We start from the raw sequence: 12173 nt of genomic DNA on the forward strand, positions 1-12173 counted from the left end.
CAACAACCAGAACTTGTGGGACTGCCATATAATTCTGTCCCAAACTGACCTGTAAGAGCTCCTGCACTTAACAAAGTCAATATTGCAGCTATTGTGCGGGTTCTGACTGGACACTGTTCAGTAGGTACACACGCAAATATGTATTTTTTCGGACTATTCTTGCCAAAAGTGAATGGAGGAAGGCGAGGTAGACTCATCTTGCCTTCTATAGCCCAGCTCTTGCCTGGCTGAGATTGAAATACTTTGGGGAACCTAGCAGATTGAATGAGGTTAATATTAGACGAGTTAATATATTTGTGGTAAACTCAGAAAGCTTCGTTGATCTATGTAGTGATGCACTTTGAAAACTTTTTGGGTGACACAAAGGACAAATACTTGTCCAAGTGAGATCCATCGATTTCAGATTAACGTAACCTACGACCTAACCTAGGAAAACATCTACCGAATATGGCGTTTTTTTTTAGAAAGCTAGGCTTTTATCTTTATGACTAAAAGTGGATTGTTAGTTATGTCACGATGTCAAATGCTCATACATAATCGGTATAGTTTTCAAAATGAGTACTTGAAAGTGGTAAACTGTATACCTACAACATTGCAATGGCTCATGCACGTTTCAATGGTCATCATTTTCCTTCCCTCTCACTTTTGCAATTGAAACTCTCATTTTGATAACTTCATCTCTTATGTATAAGTATGCTATCAGAGCACACTCAGACTGGCAATCGCATATACTCGAAACCTAACGTTTGCTTTTAAATCTCGAAATGGAACGCTTGCTTTTAAAGTCAACCAACGCCAGCACCAGCTAAGCTCCTTTTAACGATAAGTACGCCCGTTTTCAGCGTTCAACTCAGTTTCAGTTGCTATTTAGCATGCATGAGTTGGTCTCGCATTTGTTCATTAAACATGAAACACTTGATTGATTGATGGCAAGTGTTTGGGCCGAAGTTTCAATGCAAACAGACCATAAACGCCTGTTGAGATAAGCGAAAGCCACCCACTAACTCATTAAATGGTATATTTACGCACCTGTCTGGAAAGAGGCAACGCCTCTACGCGCAAGAGCTTTTAATCAGGCTATGCAATCGTATAGCGAACTACGCCTATTTCAGAGTAATGATACATCGGGCAAAGCAACAGCTACGCTTTGTGAAACTTTAGATCGTCCGCTGTTGTTGCTAAAAGCATCCACAAGCGATTAGAAGGAGTGGTAGGCAGTCGTCAATATGTCTGTGCGACAGTCAAAAGCGAATGCCATTTAGTTAAGCATTTCACTTTTCTCATTATCCAGCCGCTCGGTGTCTTAACACAAAATGAGTTTGCAAGTAGTCTGCGGATGTCGATTGTTGGTTTTGTTGTTACAGTTCATTTGTACTTGCCTTAACGGTTTCTTCGTGCTAAATAGATTCCTTCATGTTAAATACAAAATCAACATTGCGCAGAGTTATGCTTAATTAAACGCGCCATTGAAGCGCATAACTGCACACCCAACAAATAGACAACATTCACTACATACAGACATTTATTTGTATAGCATACATAACTACTTATTTACTTATATACACCTAAATTAGCGGGCTTCCAGCTTTCTGTGCGTTTTAATAGACGATTTCCCCGTCTGTTTTAGAAGAGTTAATAAATGCTTGTGCGATGCCAACACACTCACGCCCTCATATACATACATACACACACACTCTAAATGCGTACTTTTCTTTTTCAATTCTACACCCTTTCATCTTTCAAGTGAAATCTAAGCTGTGTCAATATTTGCTAAATTAAATCAGTTCATTATATAAGGTTTGTAATAAGTACTTTTTAATTGAAGCTAAAAAGCGGAGAGAATAATTGCGCTTGAAGGATTACGCATGAAATGCTACAAAGGTTGAAATGATATTAACTTAATAAAGATGCTAAGTAGCTTATTATAGAACTAAAATAGCCTAAAATACAAAACAACGTATCATCAAAAAAATCGGAAATGAGTTTTTTATTGCTTACGAATCACTACAGCATATTTCATATAGTATATATGTAGCATTAAATTTTCAACTGCCGATGACAGATATAACCAATATATAACCGATATATAACCAATATATGTATAACCATTTTATAACCAAAACTCAAAATTTGTTTCAAAATAAGTGGTTTCTTTCTTCTGGTTAAACCGTTTTTCCTTCGCTTGTAAACTTATGAAAAGTGATGTTACGTTATTTTGAATTTTAGGTGACGAGATATTGTATTTGTTTATATTTTATTTCTTTCTTTCTTATTTTACTGTTTTTTGCAAGATAGAATCTAGGATCTGCAAATTTGGAGAAAAATCTGTTGAGGGGACACATTACAAATGTCGAGAATATCTGTCATTCAACTCTCTAATGTTAATACTGCATATGATTTATTTTTTGAACTACCAAAATTATTGTAGCGGCTGAATGAAGAACTCATGATATATTCTCAAAGACTTCCTGCATATATATCCCTCGATAAAAAAATACCATAAAAATACATCATATGAACTGTTGTCATATGGAAACATATCACATCATAATACATGGTGTGACATCACATCACATTGCCAACATTTCATGTGGGCTTTTCTTCCACGCAATATACTACTACTTCCTACTATGCCGGAGATAGTGTAGCTCTAAGTGCCCTGGTCTGTGTCGCATACCAATCTCCTATTTTGAAAGTAACTCATTATAATAGTATTTTTTGTACCATCTTTCCATCTTTTCCCACTTATTGCACACTTTGTAGTATCAACTACTCTTAGTGCGTTCTCTTTTTTATAAAGCCGTATTGTCTCTGTAATAATACCCCGGCTTTTTGAATTTCTAACCGCAAGCGGTCTCTTACAATGCTTTCATACACTTTACCAATCGTGTCGAGCATGCACAGAAGTCGATATGATGAAGGTTCTTTTGGTGGCTTTTTTTGGTTTGAGAGTAGAAACAGACGCTGTACCTTCCACGAATCGGGGAACTTCTTTTCTAATAATCTTGGCGGCAGAGCTTTTTTAGTGATCTACATATGTGGTATACCATCTATCCCTTGCGCTTTAGAGTTTTTGATTTTTTCGCAATAGCCAATAGTTTTTCTTCTGTGACTAATAAGTGTTTTTTTTCTTTGACAACATTTCTCATAAATGATGCGTTCTTAGATTGGTGCGACTCATTTTTGAACTTCGACCAACACACAGGGGTCCGTTCCCCAGGGGTCCGTCTAACGGGTGTTGCTCTGTATATGCATATATAGCTTCTATACATTGAACAGGGTATATTAAGTTTGTTCCGGATGACGAGCTGCCTCGACTTAGCTATGTCTGTATATAAGCGATCTAGTTCCTTACTTTTATTTTTGTGCGATTTCGATTTTACTGTCATTGCTCAAATATTATTCTTCCACTAAACCAAATAAAATTTCGGTTTATTTACTACTGTTTATCGAATTGTTATGACAACTGCGTTCCCATGAAGCAAATCCAAATAAATAAGCCCTTTTGATAGATGGAGCTGCACTTCATTGCCAAAAATACAATCAAAAACACTTCTCTCTGACAAATTCCATAAGCCGACAAACTAAACATGAGTTTTGATAAATGAATTGAGAATTCCGTGAATACATAACTGCACTTACTCAAGCTACTCATTGCTTATGAAATAAATGGCAATTGAAAAAATATCCAACTAAGAGGAATCACCTATAGAAAAGTATGAAGAATACAAAAATGTGCTGCACTTTACAGAGTCTTGTGCGCTCGGCGTTTGTTTGTCTTTGATTACAAATATATTCTAGTAACTGTCCTCAAAGCATCAGCTAAACAACAATATCAAACAAGCTTAGCAGCCGCACAAAGATTTAGGTAAGCGTCGAGGAGGAGATATGGCAATCATTTTACTCTTACCCACCACCAAACATACATGCATAATGTGCTGGTGACTGGCCAAAGCAGCTTTTAGAAAGCCGACAAGACAAATTTTAACAAATCATTATCATTTGTTATATCACATGAAATGCTTTGAAACAAACTCGAGGATATGCAGTGAAGAGTGAAGAGAGATTGGCGAAGAGCAGAAAGGAAGGGCAAAGTGTAAGTGTAATACGCACGTCATATTCAACCACATAGCTGCAGATATTCGTGGCTATGATAGCAACTTTAGTAATAATATCAGAGTCTCAGCTTATCCCGGATCATAATACATGAAGCCAAGCGTTGACCAAAAGCAATCATTGGACGACAGCTGTGGCGACTAATACAACAAGAAGCAGCAAATATGCGCTAGACATGGCAGTGTGTAGGCAGTTCCATTGAGAAAATTTTCCATTAGATGGCGCTTATCATGACAAACATAATATACCTACATATATAAAATATTTACCTAACTAAGATGCTATTGTGGGTACAATGGTGTATAAAATTGTGGACATTATAACTAGTGTGGAGTAAATGTGTTTATAAACTCATACATATATAATATATACGTATTATGCAATAAAAAAAAGTTGTTTATAAAATTTTGGTTCCTCAAATGAATTTTTAATGCAAATTTTTCTTTGCCATTGTGGTGCAAAGGATAAACTTGAAACATTTTCTTTTCGAAAGCAAAAATTTATTTGTAAATATGGATGTTGACACTTGTTTCATTCAAATACAATTAGGAGTTTCTTAAAGCCTCATAAAGTTATAAGTTATAACAAATCGAAAACATAGCGTTGAGAATTGTAAATGTGTAAACTCATTTTTGTTATTACTTACATATATAAAATGTATATACAATATACTTGATTGCTTTAGCCTTTTCCATGTCTCCGGCTGTCATGTCTCTACTTCATTAATGGTTGGTAATTAAGGGGCTATACCAGTGTGACGCATGAAAAATTAGGCGATTTTCGTGAAATTTTTTAAGAGTAAGTATGCGATTGAATATGTCGAACTTCTTTGAACGTAATAAGGTATATTTTCAGCTATATTTTAAGATTTTTTCTTACAAAAAATGTTGAAAATTTACGGAGTTTTAGGCTGTCTTAGGAGGTGCCAAAAAAAAGTGCCCCAACTGCTGGCATGATTACGGCCGAATGAGTAGCTCAAACAAAAAAATTCAAATTGTTTATTAAACTTAAAAATATTTCCTATACAATGATCTACGGTCTTTGGAAGGGTTGGGTAAAAAATTGTCTGCACCTCCGAGCGGTCGCTCTTTAGAACGCTGCCATCCAAAAACTATTCACGATACGACTTTCCCGATTTCACAGGATATTTATGAAAATATAAGATATTGCAAAAGCAAATAAAATTTTTTTTTTTTGAAAGTGTGGTATAACCCCTTAAATTTGTTTATATACCAAAAAATACTGCTTTAAGACTCAAGTAAAAGACCCGATCAAAAACCCACCAAAGTTATATTTGCCAATAATGTTACTGATACGCACTGTACGACGTTACGTTTTTGGACCTTGAAACTGACTCAATACTAATACTTATATGTATGTATGTACATATGTACGTTAGAATGAAGTTCGAATAAAGCTACACCTACGTAAGTAATAATATTAATGCAATGTTCAATAAGACAGCACGCGTATAATCTCTTACTAATTGTATAAAAAGAACGAATATTTCAATGTATCTTGGAATAAGGATTTAATTAGTGATGACTGAAAATAGTAACAAAATTATTTCGAAAATCATTGAAAATAGCAATATCCATCTTTAGATGCACATACATACTCACAAGACAAATCTCAATGCAAAGAATCTATATTTATAGATTTACGTGATGAGAATTTGGTTATTTTTTTCTAGTCATAATAGTATAATGTATAAAAATAAGTATATGAAAGTTTGTTACTATATAAAAAGTCTATTTCTTTTATTAGTGCATAATTTCTCGAAGCTAAGAGAAATATTTATATAATATAATAATATATGCTGGACTTACGCGAACGAATGACGTTCGAACCTTCGATTTACATTGAGTTATTTTTGGTTTAAAGTTTGAAATAGAAAAATTCTTTTAAATTGTACGAATAAGAAATAAATTCTCCGCTCTTTTATTATGAAATTTTTAATAATCGGAATGGAGTCTTCGAAATATTTATATAAGACGTAACCTCCATACCAATTCCATCTACTTTTGTGAATTTAAATGGAATTTCTTAAACCAAATTTTATTTTAGTAAGTCGCGAAGCATTAATTACATCCTAGTGTAACCGACAAAAAGAGCGATTTTTGGGAATAAAAAAAGATTTATCAACTGTTTTAAAATTTGGGAGTTTATTTATAGATATTTTCAAAATACATATCAAAACTGTTTTTTTCGAGTTATACGTGATCTCCGACGGCGCCAAGAAAAAATCAATAAAAAGTTAACTGTTTCATGCAATGTTTAAATCGAACATCGACAGCAAATTCCTTTGGAACAGTTTACAATATTCCTCAGATATTTCTGTATATTTTTTTATGTACATACGTGCTATTTGTTTACAGTATGCGCCTGTGAATGTGTTAAAATATCGCATATTGCAACATTTTCGCATTGTCCATGAGGTCCGTTAAAAATCTTTTAAAAACAATCGTAAATAATTTACATTGAAACACCATCAACACCGTTTTGATATTTCCCTTATTTTTTATGCGTTTTCATTTTATGACGCGAAGCAGTGTTTTACGATCGCAAATATGAATTGATGAGGTAGCAGTACACAATATGCACACAAATTTACATATATATACATGTTATAAGTATGTATGAGCACATAGGGCGTACTCCACAAGTGTATATATTTGGTTGCATTTGCGTATAGGGTTGCCATTTATGTTTCAATTTCATAAAGTATACGAAATTGCCACTTTATGCAGAAGAACATAATTATGACACATTATCTAACCGCTCTAAATGTACGCTTATCTCCATTATATATTTTAATCACTGAAAGTCTGAAAATACTGCTAGATTTTCCAACAGCCTTTTAAAAACCAAAATCCTAGTACAAGAAAGTAACGGTTGCTCGACAAAAAAGTTGTTTTACACGCGACGAAACAGCTTAACCTAAAATTTCTTCAGAATCAATTTTTAGAAGACTGTCGGAATCCACTTACGGATAGCATAGGTAGCTTGGTGAGCTACTGAGGAACTCACTTTGATGCATTTTGAAAAACTTTATACCGTTACCCATCTTCATTTTATATCTACAATTATCTGCTCATGAGTAAAATAAAGTAAAGTAAAGGAGTAAAATAGGGTCGGAGCAAGTCTGAACCCTAAGTGATTTCAAAAAAATATTTAAGCAAGTAAGGTTATGGCCTTAAGATTTATACCCACAGAGAACTAGTGAAATTGATTGCTAGAAACCTTGATAATTTTCTTTCGTTGGTTCTCTGTATAATCTCATGTTAGAAATCCATTATGTTGAAGAACATTTTAATCTGGGAGGCACTTTCAATTATTTCATTTTCAATATACATAAATTCTGGAGTAAAACTGTTCATTTTTGTTGAGGGCATATGTAATATAATAAGGGGTGACATTTAAAGGTTACCTATTTTTTTAAGGAAAAGCCCCAGAAACTTCAAAATTGATAGGGAATGCTTATTATTATTCGAAAGAACAGTTTTTGGCACTTATTTTTTTAAGATTATCTCTTTCAAATGTTGGCCGCGGCTACGTCTCAGATGATCCATCCGTTTAGTCCAATTTTTGATGACTCGTTCGAGCATTTCGACTGGTAACTGGCGAATGACACACGTGACGTGTTCCTTCAAGGCCTGAATTGAAGCGGGTTTATCCGCATAGACTTAAGACTTTACATATCCCCACAGGAAAAAGTCAAACGATGTGATATCGCACGATCTTGGTGGCCAATCGACCGGCCCAAACGTAAAAATACCTGCAGACCAAAGTGTTCCCTTCAAAAATCCATTAACTCGATGTGTGGGAAGTGGCGTCGTTTTACTGAAATCAAATATCCCCGATATCACAAGCTTCAATTCCAGACTTCTGCACTTCGATCATCCATTACATATGGCTTTGCGGGCATTACAAGATATTTACTACGCTGAATTTCTTCTCCTTGTAAAGTCACTCTTATCAAGTGCATTGTGGTGCTATCGAAATGCGTCCAGCGAACGCCGTCCAGATGTTATTACAATGATAATGATGACACTAATAGTCAGATGATAAAACTAAAGGCGAATTCGACAACAACTTACAAGTCCAACAAGCCCACCGAGAGCGCCACCACATGCAACTTCAGCCACTGCGTGTAGGTCCATTCAATGGACCAATCGACGACTGTGCCACCCCCACTGCAATGATAAACGATGTTGCCGCTGTGTCAGCCAAGCTTTTTGCTAGCAATTTTCATGTTTACTCTTTATTTTCCATGCATTTCTTTTCTTTGTTTTTGCACTTTGTCTGCACCGCCCGTTTGTTGTTGAATTAAAAATGGCATAGTATGGCAGGGCTGGCAATGGCGTAGTAAGTTGTATGTGCATTTTTTGCTTTTATTTTTATAATACGAAGCTGAAAGCCGCAATAAACCCCACAGAGCGCAGCTGTGCCGGCAGATTGTGATTTCTTTGCAATGATTACTGGCAGACGTCGATGTCTGGCATCCCCGCAACGGCTGCGAATTATCAGTGTTGCCAACTTAAGTTGTTGCTATTGGCATTGAAAGGGAGTTGAGTTGAGCGTTGATGGCAAGCGTGCGTCACCAGGCTCACACCTATTATCCTTCCCATACATCGCCCTTTTGCAATCATACTTGCAGGCTAAGCTAAGTACTCTTCACTTCACTTTAACGCAGTTCCATTACTTTTGTACTTTTTCTTAAATTGTGTGTTTCCACTGGTTTTATTATGATTCTTGTTTCTTATTTTTAATGCCATTAACGGTTGCCTGTTGTCTTGATTTTGTGGTGCCCTTTGGCTGCTCACGCTGAAATTGCTGCAGCTTGTTGTAAGCAGGACTACCGCAAGCTGGCCGTTGTTTTTGTTATTTGTTGGGCTTTCGCTTGGCTTGCATTGTACGTCATCTCTCTTTCTGTGTGTGCAAACGCTTAGCTGCTTGTTATAGCCGGGATGCGCATACCAATATATTGCCGATGTAATTTCTCCGCGTGACCGGCATACCTATTATAACTGTATAACTGCATGTGCATGTGCGCGTGTATGCATTTTTCTTTCATTGCCACATGCAGCGTGGTACTCGTAAATTGCATGTTTTCTCTTAACATTGCTTATTTCTATTATTCCGGATTTTTTCTCACTTTGTGTTTGCTATTGCTTTATTGTACATTCCAGCACACATTTTCCTATGCACAAACACTTATTGATTTGCTTTATTTTTTTTTTTTTGTTTATGTTTTTGTTTTTCTTTTACACTTTCCATGCTGCTTCTTTATATTTCCGGCTTCAAGTTATCCGGCAGCTGCATATTTTTCATTCATATTGGATTCAAATCAATAAAACCGTGGTCATAACTCTTTCGTTAACAGATAGGACAACGGCCTTTAACCCTTGTGTTGTCATTGCGGCAAAAGAGCTCTAAAACTTGGGTTGTGGTAAAGTATGTCGCAAGCAACATAGCCGTGTTTAAAATTTATTACTTTTGATGTTAGAGAGAGATAAAGAGAGAGAGGGTTGCAATTGGCACATGAGAGAAGTAAAATTATTTTAACGGATATGGCTGACCATAAGGATAAAAATTTATTATTTTTGCTATTAAAGAGTCTCGCATTCTCCATGAGCTAAATATATCTGTTGTCGGGAGCATTTGAGCCCTATCTTCTTCAAGATTTATTAATTTTCGATTAAGGGGTTACTTGAGTTTACGGGTTTAAAAAATCGAATTTTTTTATTGTCTTATTAAATTCTACAATACCTCTTGAATATCGTCCTAAATTTTCAAGTTGATCCCAGTAATAGTGTTGGAGATACAACCTTGAGAACTTGTGCGCTCGAGGCTAGGCTAAGTGTGTGGTTACACACGTTTTTTTCGAAACTGTGTTTTTGAATGGAATTAAAAGATTTTTCGAGAGCTAATCAACCGATCTTCATGAAATTTTACGCAGGTCTTTGATATAAATTTTAAAGATTTGAACGAGGCCTTCTTTTTCGATTTTTTTTTTTGTTGCGACTGCCAAAAATCCAATTTTCAGTTTTATTTTTTCCTTCGTCCAAATTCTAACTAAAGGTTTTAACTAAACCACGTATTTTTTCCTTTTAGATGATCCTGTAAATAGTTATCTTCCTAACGCGGGCGCATCATTTTTCCGAGGGGTCACCGGAAATGGCGTGGCAATGGCCGCGTTTAAAATATTTTGTTTTCCAAAAATTTGAGAATTTCGTTGTTAATATTGTATGTTTGTAATAATAAAAAATTGTCATAAAATATAATATTTCATTCTTTACATGAGAAAAAAATGCTGTTTTTTATCCGAGAAAACACATGTAACCTCTTAAACAAATGTTGCTCTGAGCTGATCGAAGTTGAATCGAAACATGTTTTTTGTTCGAATGTATGGCGGTGTGTCTCAAGATACATATAGCCATTACTAAATTGTACCTTTAAAACATTCAGTAACTTCCTTCGGCTATGTGTACAACTCTCAAATAAAATAAATTATGTGTCTGTTTTATCAGCCCACACAGCTCAAGTGAAATCGAGTTCGTTAGGAAAGATCCCCTGCCAAAAATGTTTAAAAAACAATAATCATAAAGATAAAATAAAAAAGGTTAATATTGCTTTTGATTTTATATAGAAAATATATATTTAGATTAAAAGACCTGTTTTTGAATGAAGTCATATGTAATTCACAATATTTAATGCAAATCCAAGGGTTAACGCGCCACCACCGACGACCAGCCTGCAACGCACACCGGTCATAGTCAGCCGTTCGACTAACCACTGCATTCTTTCAAGTTAAATCAATTTCTGACTTCACCGCCTGCTTGCTAAAACTCATATTTTATTTTTCACACAAGCATTTACTCTTGTTTATGCATTTCACATTTTTATGATTCGAAATACCACCCACGTTGCATACCACCACATGGTCTACTTTCTTTTCTTTTTCGCTGCTCCTACAATTTTACTTCATTTTCAGTTTAATACCTTTTCATCATTAAATCGTGCGCAAATCCCATATAATATGGGTATAACTTCCGCCAAAGCTTTCAGTGCAGCAACCGCCACAGCTGGTGTCCGACTGCTGGTGCGACTTTTTTGCTTGCCTGCTCTAGCAAGTCTAGCGAGTTTCAGCCGTTAACTTTGAGTGGCACTTTTTCGAGCGCTACTTGTCGCTCCGAACGACAAGTGAAAATATTCAATTTGCTTTAATACGAGTACATAATAAAATCCATTGAAATTTATGTACTACAAGTAGTGCTTGCAGACTTAAAATTTGTTTTATGAATTGAGGATGATACAATAAATGCACTTGGAAAATATCATTTTGCTTATAGAATCATATAGATTTCTAAGTGGTAGTATTGGGTGCCAGGCCACAAAGGCAATGAAATAGTGTACGACATTGCCAAGAATCGTGTACGGCTAACACCCGAAAACGTGATCAACATTGGGAAATCCATCCGATAGGAACGAGCTACCTGGGTGCATGGGGATGACAGATAGGAATAACTGCAAGAAGTGTCTATGGCAAGGCATCAGAGAAACAATGGTGTATGTCATCTGTAGTAGTCCCGAATTGGCAAGACTACGCTGTAAACATCTGTGGTCCTCACAGTATGATACACTGGAATAAATATCGACAATGAGGCCGCAAAGTTTGTTAAAATTCGGGTCAAGCGTAGGCAATCTAAAGGATAACTACTCCACATGGATCTAACAACTGAATTTATCTGGTATCGCAAAGGATCAGGTGGCTTATTGGCCTACCCGATTAACCTAATCTAACTTAACCCAACTAATAGACGATACTTCTGAATTTAGTATGGTTCGTATAACAGTTGTTGTTATTTTATAAAGTACAGTTTGACATCTTTTACCTTGAAGAGGAGAGAGTGGTAACTAACTTTTTGTTAGTAGTATTATTTTGCTTATAAGAACCTTTACCCTCTACAGATATCTATCTCGTCAATCTTAACCAAAAATTAATACCTATAAACACCGATAAACGTACATTTATGTACAAGTTTTAATTTCCA

The 12173-nt window shown here is 35.5% G+C and overlaps 1 protein-coding gene across 7 annotated transcripts in view; it reads right to left on the reverse strand.

Moving 5' to 3' along the window:
• Positions 1-12173, reverse strand: part of LOC105231519 (protein tincar) — a 176091-nt gene that overhangs the window by 21217 nt on the left and 142701 nt on the right. The window lies entirely within an intron of this gene.

This window comes from Bactrocera dorsalis, chromosome 2 (assembly GCF_023373825.1).
Source record: "Bactrocera dorsalis isolate Fly_Bdor chromosome 2, ASM2337382v1, whole genome shotgun sequence".
Lineage (NCBI taxonomy): Eukaryota > Metazoa > Arthropoda > Insecta > Diptera > Tephritidae > Bactrocera > Bactrocera dorsalis.